The sequence below is a fragment of the Sarcophilus harrisii genome, unplaced genomic scaffold (genome assembly GCF_902635505.1).
Source record: "Sarcophilus harrisii unplaced genomic scaffold, mSarHar1.11, whole genome shotgun sequence".
Lineage (NCBI taxonomy): Eukaryota > Metazoa > Chordata > Mammalia > Dasyuromorphia > Dasyuridae > Sarcophilus > Sarcophilus harrisii.
The window spans coordinates 49966-65193 of record NW_022290898.1 but is presented as its reverse complement, the minus strand read 5'-3'; the positions used below and the strand labels follow the sequence as shown (position 1 = coordinate 65193).

Sequence of the window (15228 nt, the reverse complement as noted above, 5' to 3'; positions counted from 1 at the left end):
ATTGACATCTAATGCTCATCCATACCTGTGTATACACACATAACCCTTTATCCAGGTTAGTACAGTGTCTGACCATGCCATTCTTTATTCTTGTCCTGCCACATGACCTTTTGAGGGTCCATTATAGTTTCCAGTTTATCATCATGATTAATAAGTTGTTTCATGATCTTATTTTTTCAGTCTTTTGTTTCAATTTTAATTTTCATGGCTGAAGATAGCCCTTTATTATCAAGTTTCAAGTAATTCAGAGTATAAAATTGTTCTTTGTAATTTATTATCAGGAGAACTCTCCTTTTTGTTTTGCATGTAAGTTTTCAAAGACTGCTTAATCCTTTCCACAGTAGCTTGACCCACAGGGTTATGTGGAATTCTGTAATATGACTGACACCTTCAAAAGTCTTGAAACCCTTTTGACCCAAAACTAGGAGTTTTAACTTTCAAATATGTAAAGCATTATGATACAATATACCTTCTGAGACGCTTTTTGTCACAAGAACATCTGAATTTTCTTCTGAATGAAGTGGATTGATAGATTCATGCTCCATCTGTCCATCATCACTGTCCATATGTTCGTTCCTAAAGAAAATTTAAAATCCATGTTTATACTTAAAACAAGTGAAAGTTTTCAGAAAACCAGCTTCCTTGGTGAGTGTCAGTAAAGTTGATATGAAAATAGATGCAAACAATATTCATAATTCCATACACAACTCAGTACTAACTTGCCTCACTTCATACCTTGTATCTTTCACAAAGATATAGAAGGAGAAAGAGCAGAAGACAGAGATATAAAGACAGCAGTTAGATGGACAACACCCTTAGTGTATTTGTACTTTTAAAATAAATGCATGTACTTTGGTCAGAAACACTAACTAACCTCTCAAGGCATGATGGCTTCAGTTCTTCAGAAGGCCCACTACCCTGAAAAGAAAAACCAAATACAAGAGTCAGTGAATTCACCGAGGCTTTTGTTTTTTAGGTGTATACAACTCTTTGTGACCTTCATGTGAGGTTTTCTTGGCAAAGATATTGGAGTGCTTTGCCATTCCTTCTCCCACTCATTCTACATGGGAGGACACTAAGACAAACAGGGGGAAGTGACTCCCTCAGCATTAAACCATGAGTAAATTTCTGGGGTCAGATTTGAACTCAGGAAGATAAGATTTTCTGAATCCAGGCCATTCTGTACTAAGTCACCTCGCTATCCAAAGGTGTTCTTGTCCAGTCATTTTTCAGTTGTGTCAGACTGTTCATGACATCATCTAACAGATCCCAGAGTTTACTTCAATAAATTACAGATCAGAATTTCCAGTGGATTTGAGATAAGCACAGGAGATGCAACAAGAGGCAAAAAGATGTTCCCTATCTATACTCAAGAAGCTGACAAGCTTATATCAAGATAACACGCAAACAAGTTAAAAGAAGCTTTATACTGGATAAATGGGAAAAGTTCACAAAAGAAAATGGAATTATGAGGGGCTAGGGAAGGTTCCTGAGAAAGCAGGATTTTAGTTCAGACTTAAAGGAACAGAATCAGTGGCTAGAAATGAGTAAGGAGGGCATTGCAGAGATGGATAAAAATCAGAGAATGGCCAGAGAAAAGGAGTCTTGTTCAGAGAATGGCCAGGAGGCCAGTGTTACTGTATTATAGAAGGTAAGGTAAGAAGCATATGGAAAGGCAGAAGAGGGGTAGGTTATGATGGGTTTTGAAACCAGTTCCAAGCATTTTATAGTTGGTCTTGCCACTGGGTTTTATTGATATGGGGTGGGGGGTGGGGGAGCTAAGGAACAGAGAACGACATCATTGAAATGGTGTTTTAGGAAAATCACTGCTGTAATTGAAAGGTTACTAGAGTGGACTGGGAAAAACTTAAGTCAGGATATTCCTATAATCTACATGTGAAATTATAACCAGGGCCTATGCAAGGGGGAGAGAAAGGGAATGTTTGAGAGGGGTTAAGAAGGTAAAATCAACAAGCTGGGACAACAATTTGGATAGGGAAGGTAAGAGACATTGAGAAGTTCAGAAAGACTTGTAGGACTGGAAAGATGGTGGATATCCTTGTGAGAAATAAGGAAGATAAGAAAAGAATCTTACACATACTAGGCTCAAGATGTCTTCTTCACATGCAGTTCTGAATGTTTGAAAGGCAGGTGGAGGTAGAAAGTGAGTTTGCAATTTGGTCACATTATAGAATCTATTCTCAGGAAACATATTTTTGCTGAGTGCCTGAGCTGTTTCCAGTTTTTGCTCTTTTTTCATCCATTTCCCAGTCTTTTCCCTATTTCAAGTAGAATTTGGTGCAGGGGAAACAAATCTATTAACAGAGTAAGTGCAAGGACCCTAAACAGCTTATCTAATATTTCCTGGATCAAAGGAGTTTGCAGATCTCTCCCGCCCTTTTCTATTGTTCTTGGTTTCTTTTATTAATAAATTATTAACTAGTAATTTTTAATATGACTCTGTTCTTATCCTCTCATCCAAAAAAAGTTTCTTCTTTGTTCATGCAAATATTATCTTCAACTTACTAATTTCAATATAGTCAGCATTTCTGAACTAATTATAGCACGGAAACCAACATTTCTGCTGTCATTGTCTTATTTGAACATTTTTAAATTTAATTTTGAAGATATTTTCTATCTTTTTAGACTCACATTGTTTTAAAAATTTATTCCTTATGGTTGTCAGGGACACCATCATACAATAAAATGAATGAATTATACTTCATTTTTTAAAAAAATTGTATTTTAAAAAGGGAAATAAAAAGAAAAAGGAAAAAAATATGAAACAATCCTATGCCCAATAAAAATCCTGAAAAGTATCCCACATCATGAATATACTTCTGCCTCTCAAAATGGGAAAATGGTGAATTCATTTGTAGATATCATTAGGACCATCACCTTTTGGTTCTTGGCTTTATTTGACGGAGGAGGATAAAAGGTACTTACAAATCTTTCACTCTATCCTTAGCCTTGTCTCCATACCATAAATGTGTTTTAAAGACCCAGCCAAAAATGGAATTTATTATGGCCATCTTGAGGCGATGTATCAAAAAAAGTTGTAAGAGATTTATCGACAATATCATTGCCTTTCAGCAAGGGGACCAGACAAATCGCTATGCAATCTGACATGCACAAAAACTGAGATTCATTTCAAGGGTCAGTTGAGTTTTACATCCTTTTTGGGCACATAGAATCAATCCCTTGTAGAACTATTAGTAATAAATTATTATAATGATCAAAACACAAGTCTTTGATCACTGCAAAACCTCATTTTGTTGGATGGATGCAAATGTCATTTGGAATTTATTTAATCATTTCAATGCAGGAATGTATAAAGCAGCTTTCTTATCTTTGGTGGCATCAGTAAAGATGCTAATTGCCAATAAAGGGGTAGCAGAAGCTTTTTCTGTCCATGGACACATATTATACACCTTGCAAGTGGAAGCGTAGTGCCATGTTTGAAATTTTGACTCATTCAACCAGCTCATGTATACATTGTTCTATTTGTTGGGAGGTCTATTGTATATGAACGGTATCAAGATCTCTTCCTATTAAAGCACGAGCTCTCCCAATAGCCTTATGAATAGTATTGGCCACTGCATAAGTTTGACAAGCTCTATTCTTAACTTGAGGTAAATGCACCCATTCCAACACAATTTCTTCTTGATGTATAACACCTATTGGTAATCTTATAGTAAAAGTATAGAAACTTCACTGTTCCTGAATTCTTTCTGTCATTTGACTTTGTAATAAATTTTCAATTAATTGAATACATTTCACTCCATCTGGAGTCCATTTTGTAGGGAATGTAACTCAGATGAACCTCTCAGAATATCATAAAGAGGTGCCATCTGATTTGTGGTTATACCAATCTATCCCTGATCCATTGAATTTCTCCTATCAATTTGTGAAAGTAATTCAAAGTAGTCACTTTCGTCAAATCAAATTTTGGTGCTCTCACATTTATACACGTGTCATATATCTGATAACCTAAATAATTTATAGGACTATTTCTTTATATCTTTTCCTCTGCAATAACTAATCCACTTTTTCTAAGCTCTTTAACTGACTCTTCCAACATATTTCCCAATATATCAGGGTCCAAATGTACAGCTAATATATCATCCGTGTAATGTATGATGATTGCTTCTGGAAATTTCTGCCTAACTGGTTGAATAACCTTATCTACATACCACTGACATAAGGTGGGACTATTTTTCATCCCCTGAGATAACACTTTCCACTGATATCTGTGTGAAGGTTCTGTCAAATTGATGGAAGGCACAGAAAATGCAATCTATGTCTATCTTTTACATTAATGGGAATACTGTAAAAACAATCTTTGATGTCAATAACCCACAATTTATAATCTTTTGGTATCATATTAAGTAATGGAAGCCTCTTTGAAGAGCACCCAGAGTGATCATTTACTGCTCTGAAATCTGTAAGCATTCTCCATTTTCCTGATTTTTCTTTATAACAAATACTGGAGAATTCCAAGCACTAAATGAGTCTTCAATGTGTCCAAATTGTAGTTGTTCCTGAACTATGTCATGTAAGGCCATCAATTTGTCTTTTGTAAGGTCGCACTGGTCAATCCAGTGGGATCTGAAGAGATCCACTGTATTTGTAGAGTTTCTATAACGGCCTCACCAGGAGGCGCCACTAAAAATTTGAAGTCATGGTGAGCGTCATGTTAAGTTGTGACAAAAGATCTCTACCCCATAAGATTATAGGTAAATCCCTCACCACATGAGGCCATATCTCACCAGCATGTCCTTCAAAGACCACCTCAGTGGCCTCAAAGATTCAATTGCTGGTTGTACTCCACCCATACCATAAACATCTAGAGGCTCACCTAAAGGTCAAGAATCTTGCCAAAAACGAATGGAAACACAGTACAGTCAGCACCAGTGTTTACTAGTCCTGTGTATGGTTTCCCTTCTATCCTGATTGTGAGATGTAATCGACTCCCCTAACTTGTTGAGTCCAATATACATGGTGACCCTTTCCTTCCTTATATAAATTAATTCCTTCTGTCACAATATGAGCAGGACAGCAACCTTTTGGCCTTTTTCTACATTAATATCTCCACCATTAGGATTAATGACAGGTATGAATAAAACTTCTTGTTTAGAAGGAAATAAACGTGTAAAAGGAATAAGACCTGAATCTTCATTCTCAGGAGTAGTAATCAATAGCCCTATGCTGTCATCAGGTATATGAAGTTGATATTGTAAAGGCACCATGGTAGTAGTCAAAGCTGCATCATGCAGTTCTAACATTTGGAAGGTCTGAGAGCTGTTAAGTTCTGATATTGCTGCCTTAGACCCACTGTTGCTTCCTTGGCATGATCCTCCCAACTTTGAGTGGATGTCTTGTGAAATTCCATTCCACTCCTTTGTCCTGGGGCTGGAGGGTCAGCCACCAGCATGTATAAATACATGTTTGACTCCGACACCCTGAGGCCCAATATCCTCATCTTTTACATTTTGGACATGAGTCTGTGGTCTAGCACCACTCCTTGTGACTCCTTACCTTTTCTATCTTTATATGAGAATCCTTTTACTCTACAATCCCTTTGAAAATGACCTAATTTTCCACAATTAAAGCACCCTTAGCATTCTTATTACCTCTTGCCTTCTGATAAACTTCTGCTTTTACTTGTGCCACATAAACAACACTCCCAACCTCTTCACATCTTTGTAACATCTCATAAATACCTGCTTCCTTTTTTCAATTCTGTCATAGCTCTCTAAGGATGTCTTTTATCACCACCATTGACCTTTCTACATTCCCCATAATTCTAGTTACTATTTCCTATACTCTAGCACAAAAATCCACAAAAGATTCCTCATTCTTCCTAAACTTGTCTGGGAATCCCCAAAGCCTTCACAAAGGGGCACAGAGGGAGCCGACGGGAGACATATCTCCTCAGGGAAGGCGGGGGATGAGAGAGAAGGCCATGCCTTGGAGATGGAGGTGACCTTCCCTCTGTCCTCTTTCTCCTCCCTCTTCCTCAAGGTCATATGTCACTGTTTACTTTCTCATTCCTCAACTAATCCCCTGCCCCTCCTGTTCCAACATATCCACTTCCTGCTTCTTTCTCACTACCTCTTCCTTCATCCACCTCCTTCATCTTCTTGTTTACTTCCTGATTCTTTCCCACAGCTAACTTCCACTGGCTCCATTTTAGCAGGGCTGGTTCTGGTGAGTGCCGGGTAAGACCCTCATCTGTTTTATGACCCTCCTTTTGTTGAGGTCTAGATTTGGGTTTGGGAATCAAAGATAGGAATCTTTCCCACATCACTTTGTTTTAGGACCCTCTGTTTGCATTTCATTATCTACTTTTAATGGATTGCAGCTTGCACCTTTAAAGTGCTTCTGATCACTTGATAAATGAAATGATGCTGTTCTGGGATGGCTCCCAACATTTCCTTATCATAGGAAGCCAAATGATTACCTACTACTCCCACTTATTTAAACCAATTTCCAATCCTGCTTGCTTTATTATTCTATAAGCTTCTTTCCCATTCTATAAAGTTATTAGATTTCTGTATTGCAAAAACTCACCTTTTTCCCAGTCACTAGATGTCTCACTTTCTACACATTTACAAAGGTCCTTTGTTTACACTGATTTGTTAGTAACTTTCTCCTGGCCCAAACCTATTTTTAGCTTGTCCTTTGAGGGCTTATCACCAATAGTCTCAGACTTGCATTTATGCAAATCCTGAACCTTAAAGTCCTCCTGAAGAGCTCTCTCTCTCTCTCCATAGTTCTATTTCTACTCTCAATTGTTAGTCTCATCCTCAACACCTCTATTTCAGTTTTCATTTGAATTTCTTTATCCTTTTCTTTCCATTCTCCTTCTTCTACTGAGAGGGTTATATCCAAACCTCTTGTACTCCAAGGATGTAATGTCTCTGAACTCATCTCCCTAGAACTAAAAGCACTCGGGTGTCTAGTTTGAGTACCAGTTGTAAATTGTCTCTTTTGCCTGGAACAACCTCTTTCTTCTGTCTGAAATATCTCTTTAATTAAATTGTATAAAAAAGAAGATGATAGTGGATAATTCTCCTGACTTTTCCAAATCATAATGGGTCAACTGTTCTCCCACTACCTTCCAAGAATGTAATGTCATGGGGAGCTGTGAGCTGCCCAAGACATATCTTACTTTTCCATAAATTCCAGAATGACCCTCAAATGTATAATAGCCCTAAATCCTTAGCCTTCTTGTGAATAATTCGTGCATATTCCCTTTTCCACCTCCCCTTAGAGATGTGTGTCCTATGGCAAAACTTTTGCCTCACTGCTAAAGCCAACAGGTTACTTACAATGATGAAGTATTCCTTATCATGATTTTGAAGTATTCTAATCCGTCTCCCAGAGGCTGATGTGCAAGTCTTCCCACATAGGATTCCCTGGCCCCCACCACAGAGCTCCTCTGAAGAATGTAGGTAACATCATTATCCTTACTAAGGATCTCTACTCCTTTGACCCTACAATGACCTCCCTCCATTGTAATACAATTTGTCCTTGGCCACATTCTGGGTGCCATTTGTTAGGAGCCCCTAAGGCCCTTGCTTACTGATAAGTGAAGCCTATTCTGACTAGCAGAAACTCAAGGCCTGATAATACGGAGATCGGGAATAATGATGAGATAGGGAGCAGAGGTGATGCAAACTGTTTATTCCAGCTTCTATCAGCAGTCTTAAAGCTTTAGTTACATCAGCATAGCAAAAGCTCTCTAAGCCAATCATACTAAACTACCAGGGACTGCTACGCCCATCATGCCCATTTCAGACATGCCACTTACTCAACAAGGGTGAGGCTCCTTCTGCTCAACACCATCTTGTTGTCCACAGGGGTGGAGCTCCTTCCTCTCAATGTCATCTTGTTCAACCCTTACAACAACACCCTCAGTTTACCTGAATTGTGTTCCGTGCAGTTGTCCAAAGACACCTGAGGATTGGCAACCCCTTACATCATGTCATGTGAGAGATGATAATGATACGAGGGAGACAAAGAAGCAGTTGTAGGAAACATCCCTGAACTGCTCTCTCTGTTCCATTCCCAATACAGAATATATAAAAGTTTTATAAGTACACCAAGGTTATAAACTAAAAGCGTACATTCTTTCAAAAGCAACATCTGCATCAGTAAATTTGTTTTATGATCTGCAGGCAGATATCACTGACTTCTCTGGGTTATGTTGATCTTTCTTGGAGTTTATCAGCTCTGCTTAAAGAGTTAGATAAAGATTACCAAAACGTTCCTTTATTTTCTCTAGTGTGCTGGGATTCACATCTGTGGTGGGTTGGGGTGTGGGGGGTTTAGAGAACTGAGCTGCTTTTTCAAGATTCAGTTCCTTGAACCTTTATAGGCTTTCTGGGTTTTACACTTAAGCGTGGCCCTCAAAAACACAGTAGAGATAGAAGACACTGCAGTCAGACTCATGTCTGATTGCAAGTGGTGGCACCTGGGTCCTGATAATAAAGGGAGCAGGTTTTGGGGGAATACTTCTCAGTAGTTCATGCAGTACCTCTGAGGAATTATTCAGCACTCTATTGTCAGGAGATTTGATTTGTTTGATAAGTTGTTGTGAACAAAGTAAAAAGGACAGGGTGAATACTAGCCCGTATTCAGTTATAGAATGGAGTTGGAAGAACAACTCACTGGGAGGAAAGTATTTTCAGGAATATTGGAGTAGGGAAATATGACATCAAGTCCTATTGTACAAAGTTGTGACTGGAAGAGTGAACAGCAGTTATGGCAGTGAAAATACTGCAGAATGGAACTTATACTATTGAAGATGGGTCCTTAGGACTCCAAGACACACAGTTGGGAGGAACATTTTACAATATTTGCCAGCCAGCATTAATGGGCCCTTATTGGATTTGTGGGCTAATGGCTTATACTCACTTGCCTGTCAATTGGATAGACAATTGTTACATTGGATGGTTAGACTTAAATTCTTCCTACCTGATGAGGAGGGAGATCATCTGGGATTATGCTGGTTTGATGATTTAGACATAAAGAAAAAGGCTGTTGACACATCCTTTGTGAAGATTGTGTATTTTTAAATCAGCAGGAGTCAGGAAGTCAGGTTAGGGAAAATCGTCAGTCTTTATTCTCAGTGAAGAATCGGAGGTGGAAGAGATTCGGCGATAGCAATGTGTGCAGCTGAGTCAAGAAGCTAGCTAGACCAGCAGCCACACGACCAGCAGCTAGGAGTCTCGAACCCCAGGCCCAATCTCCCCCAGCTTCTCTTCCTGTCTCTCTCTGCCTCCACCCACCATAATCGTCATTTCCTATACAACACATTAGGACTTGCACAGAGAGTAGGCAGGGACCATTCTTTATCCAATCATGTATATTAATAGAGTATAGCCCAATTACTATTTAGCCTCACATACTTGGGACCTCAGTGCATCAACTCAAACCTCAGCCCATTACAATCTTTGACCAAAACTAGGGGCATATTCAGTGCGAATAAGTGGGGGCAATATTCAGTACCCAGAAAGGTTTGTGCAAAATTATAGACCAGTCCCTTGGGCTCAGGATGGGAGTTGGGGACAGGATGGGACATTATAGAACCTTCATAGGTTGATTAGACTTCAAGCTGCTGTAGAAAACATCACAAATCAGAAGACAAGGGCCTTAGATGTATTGGCTAGTAAAGCTACTCAGACTAGGGAAGGGGTACTCCCACATAGGGTACTTCCAGATTAACAAGTGATAGCTGAAGAAGGTGGGGTATGTAAGAAGCTAAATTTATCAAATGGTTGCATGAAAATTGATAACAGCAGAAAAGCAGTCAAGGGTACAAAATGGAATATCAGGAAACTTTCTCATGTTCCAATCCAAACTTGGGATTCCGCTTTTAACATTCATTGTTAGTCATGGTTTGTAGGTTCCTGTGGAAACAAAGAGGGGTCTAATTATTAATAATACAATTAGGGGTCTAATACTTTTCCATGTTTTTCTTCCCTTCCATTGACAATTAGAATGCTACAAGACTCACTACAAAAATTGGGATTGGTTCAAGTGAGGGGTCTGTTGGGACTATGCTGAAAAGAACTAACAAACTAATTTATCTCTGTTTGAAGAGGAGGGCAAACTAATGTTATGGAAATTTGAGGAAGGCATTGGGAAAAAATGTGTGGAAACATAATCCTTACTAGAAATAAAGGGAGAGATTGTGAGAGACAACCAAAAGTTGAATTTCTACCTAATGGTTAAGTTTAGAATCCTCAAAAACAAAAACAACCCCCCCCCCCCCCCCACACACAAAACCCTTGAAGAGGTAAGTTTCCTTAGAATGTTGTAAGTGTTGAGGTAATAAGATGATCTGTTTTTCTGACCAATGAGATTTTAGAAGAGACTTGGCTCCAAATTTTAATAAAGTTGTCTAGACTAGAAACCACTTTAAAGTGACCATGGTCAAGGATTAAAAAAAGAGAAAAAATCTTTTCTTTATTGGGCTTGCTTAATCAGCTTCATGCATATAAGTTGACACACCCAGCATGGAATTACAACTTCATTAACGGAACAGAGGATGTATGAAGTGGGAGGGAGAACATGTTTAGGAGTTGAAACTGAGAAATGATGCCACTCTAGGGGGAACATTTATTCCCTGAAGGGAGGGAATTGTGAAGAACTAACAGCATAAAGCTTGTCTACTTCTGTACCTAGTGCTCCCTCTTCCCATTACAATTCTGTCCAGAAACTACCAATTCTTCTGAACTTTTTCAGTAAAAGTTCTTTGTTACCTCATTTTCAGACTCAACTTGTTTCTAACAATGATCATGGGGTGTTTTTGGATCTGGCTCCCACTACAATTGCACCTGAATTTTTATGGGATCTTTTAGCATATGGCTCCCTCCACATTTGCATCTGTGTGATTTTTGGACGCACTGGAGCTATTGAGGCCACCAGGAGAGAATAGAGAGAGCTGAGAGGTCAGGAGGGGGTGTGTGGGTGAGGGGCCTGATGAGCCCCCAAAGGAGATTGGGAAGGAGAGGCAGGAAGACCTCCCCAAGAACACGGAGTCAGGTAAACCCAGAGTGGAGAGTGCTGGGGAACAGTGTGCTCTGGTCAGCAGACACCTGTCCCAGGCAGATTTCCATAAGCATGAAGCTGGAGACAAGGCCAATGGCTGCTGTCAATTGAATGGTCATGAGATATTTGGGAGGGGGCACTTTATGTTGAGAAGTGAGGTCAGAACCCAGGCTGCAGGGGGCTGAGAAGGGAGGGACAATAGGGGAAGTAAAGACAATGATTTCAGACAGGAGGAGTCAGCAATGAGTGAGATTCCTCTTAGAGTTTATCTCAGTTCCCACACAATTGTCCAGATGAGAAGATGACAGCTGGAGAGGAAATGTTTGAAAGAGACCCCTTTGGGGTTCCTGGAGAGCCCTACCTGTTGGGGGCTTCCATCTGTCTTTTCTCTTTAATTCAGTCATTGTTGGGATGGAATGAGCTACTGGGTAATCAATGGATAGTTAATAACAACAGGTTTATTCTGAGGTACCACAGCATGAAAACACAACAATGATATGGTGACCCAGCTTCTCTAGACAGAGCCCTTCTTCATGGTTAGCTAGATGGAGGCAGTTAAGTAGAGAACATACATAAGAGACTTGAAAGAGAGGTTTTGCTTAGATGGAGAGTATGCTTCATTGACAAGGACACTAGGATATGGAGTTCCAGGAGCCACATTGGGGTCTCAACTCTTCTGCTGCTAGAAAGATACATGTAGTGTCTCCCTCCTACACTTTTCAGTTTTATAATGAATTGTGCTGATTTATTTTTACTCTTTAATAAATACTATTCATCATATCACATGGCTGTCTGAGAGAGATAAGGGTTGGGATAGATAGGATAAGTATGGTGATGGATGTTACACTCAAAAAAATTATTTGTTTAAAAGAAAGAAATTATAATGTAATATATATGCAAAGGGAAAGAATCTATAGCTCATCCCCAGAAAAGGGATCCCCCAAAATGAAATCCCCCAGCATCATTACATCCAAAATCCCAAATTAACAGATGATTAAAATGTTCCTGATGCCAGCAGGCTAAAAAGAAAGCATTCAAATACCACAGTTAGGAATATAGGGATTTTCACCCTTTTCCTAAACAAGTCTAAATTTTGAAATACAAAATTATTTTGAAATATAATATTATAGAATCCAAAGAATATTACAACTTACAATCAAAATAACTTAGCCAGCCAAATAGTATAATCTCCCAAGGGAAATTGTGGATTTATATAGAAATAAAGGACTTCCAAAATATTCCTGATGAAAAGCCTAGAGTTGCATAGAAACTATGAGGTGTAAACACAGCATTCAATAGAAGACAGGAAATGTTCAGCGAGGAAAACATGTCTATACTGACTTCTAGGGCTAGAATCTCATCAAAGAGCAACTCCCAAGAATCATCATGCCAACGTAGAGGTCTCAGGAGAGTAATACAGTGGAAGGTTTCCAAAAGAAGGAGACAGATGGATTCTTTTGAACCAAAAACGAATCCTGGGGAAAGAGAAGACCACTGGAGGAGCAAGAAGTGATGTCTTAACTTTTATGGACCCAGACAATCCAAAAAGCATTTATCAAGTTCCTGCTGTGTATATGCCAGGACTGTGATCAAGTACAAATCCTTTGCACTTTGCATTTTTCACCAGATAAAAACAAAGACCGTCCTGTGTCATGATTGGTCACATGAAAGGTTAAAGTCCTTTATCTTTACTTTGTGGACAATGAAAAGCCAAATTCGGACACCTCCTGGGTGTGTAGAATGAAGATAAAGTGAAGAACTTCCAGGAATGTTTAAATTCCTTTTCTGTATTTTATTTTTCATTATTTCTATGTTTCTGTGACCTGCATAAGTATGTTGAGTATTAGCCAATAATTTACTGAAACTTTAGATATATTTACTTAACCTAAAATGATGACATTTGTCACTGTTCCATGTTATCAGTATTTAGACTATTAGTTAAATTACCAAGGAAATCTGAATTTGAAGGTCTGATGTATGGTTCCTCTGGGAACCAGGGAATCTGAAAGCATTCTGTTCTAATCTGTTTTTGGCACCAATGTCTAAAATTCAATTAAGGGAGAGGGCACCGATTTCTTAATGCTCCCCAATCTATGATGTAATCCTTTGTAACCAAACCTATAAAAACTACATATCTTTCCTAATTCTTTAGCCCTTCTACCGTGAGCTTTCTCTCTTTCCCTCCTCACGGTGGAATTGCTCATTCTCATGAGAATCTATTAAAAACAACAACTTTTCTGCTTTTTACTTTGAGAAGTCTCTGAGTAGTCATTTTGGATAGAAATTCTATCCCTCACATGGGGAAACCATGGCTTTTGTTAAATGCTATTTTGGAAAGAATTTCAGCTACCATGGAGTCAGAAGTCCTGAGTTCAAATACTGGTTCTAAGAGTTAGTACTTGTGCAATTCTGTCAACAACTTGTTGTGACTCAGTTTCTTCCCTCCTGGATTCAAGGAGATCAGTGAATTCACCAGAATGGCTGGTATGATGTTTGTTCCCTTTGCTGATATATATCTCATAGCAACAGCTGCTTGATTTCTGGTTTTTCTTTATGCAGACTGTTCTGCTGTCTGCATCTATATTTCTCTTCCTCTGGCTCAGGCTGTATCTTTCTCTATCTCTGCATCTCTAGATATATCTTTATTCTCTGTCAATATGAACAATACACAAAGTGTCTGTATGTATACATGTGGAGATGCCCTGATACTTTGTAGACTCTGGTGACTTAGACTTGCTTCCCCTGCCAGTCAAGGACAAAGCCCTGAAAAAGGCTCCCCATTCCTCCCACTGAGGGATCAAATCGGATGCCTGATAAAGAGGTAACCATGACAACAACCAGTAACTATGGAAACGAATGATTGAAAACAGCTGCTGCTTCTGTGCTGGATATTAAAATCTGCCTTTACAGAGGTTATATTTCACCAATGGTGGGTTGGCTAACTTAATCTTGATTTCTATTGGAAAAGGTATGAGACCCTCATTTAGAATCCCTGCCCTTTCAACAAGTCAGGGAAAGCATCCTGGTGTCAACTGACTGGGCTTTTTGATACAGGGGCTTCAAATGTTGTTTATGCTTTCACATTTACATTCATTAAATGGCTCAACAATAATTTGCAGGATTGAGCCAAACCAGCTAGCCGCAATCATTCATACAGTAGCAGGGGGTAAGCTCTGCCAGAGTTATTATATAAACTCATTTGTGTTAACTGACAAAGGAAGATTTCATTTCATTTTTAATTCATGTTTTATTGAAGATCTATTTTTGCTCCCTACAAACATAAGATTCTGCCAGAGGTCAGGTGGTGATCAGTTAGCTTTGGCCTTAGTTAGCTTTGAAAGATGAAATTTGTCTAGCAATTTTAACAATAGAAGATCTCAGTTCCAGTTCCTTACTGGGAATATCTTTAGCATAAAATAAGTGAATTTAGGCAAATAATCTTCCAGCAATGATATTCATTGGTTCTGAAATCCGTCCCAGCTCTGTAGGTTGAGAAAAATTATATACTTCAGTGCTCGTTCTAGAGGACAGCATTTTTCCATCATGAGTTCTGTGGAACTATCTCAGATTATTATATTGATTAAGGTAGCCATGTTTTCACAGTTAATCCTTCTTATAATACTGCTGTTTCTATTTACAATGATCTCTTGTTTCTCGTCACCTCACTTTCATATATATCTTCTCAGCTTTTCCTGCAATTTTCCATAGCACAATAAACTCTGTCAGAATCATATGTTACAACTTGTTCAGCCATTGCCCACTTGAAGAGCATCTCTTCACTTCCCAACTTTTTCTCACCACAAAAGAACTGTTACAAATATTATATATATATAAGACTCCTTTTCCTTTTCCATTGATATCTTTGAATATATATATTACCTGTTAGTGACATTGCTGGGTCAAAGAATTTACACAGTTTTATAGCCTTCTGGCCATAGTTCCACACTCTTCACCAAAATGGCAGGACTAGCAGACAACTCCATCAATTCATTAGTTGCTTATTTTCTTTAATCCACTATGCCATTTGTTATTTCTGAAAGATGAGAGAATTTCTTTAAAAATTAATGATTTAGAACTTTCTTTTATATAGATGTAGATATTTTTTCATTGTTTTGATTTTGTGGTATTGCAGAAGGGAAGCTCCACTCCACTGATGCAGCCAGCAGA

General features: G+C 38.7%; 1 long non-coding RNA gene across 1 annotated transcript; it reads right to left on the bottom strand.

Moving 5' to 3' along the window:
* Positions 1 to 439: 439 nt before the first annotated feature.
* Positions 440 to 2400, bottom strand: LOC116420415. The gene is made up of 3 exons (XR_004230738.1): positions 2102 to 2400; positions 875 to 918; positions 440 to 576 (listed from the first exon to the last, which is right to left on the bottom strand). It is a non-coding gene; the product is annotated as an uncharacterized LOC116420415 (long non-coding RNA).
* Positions 2401 to 15228: the final 12828 nt, after the last annotated feature.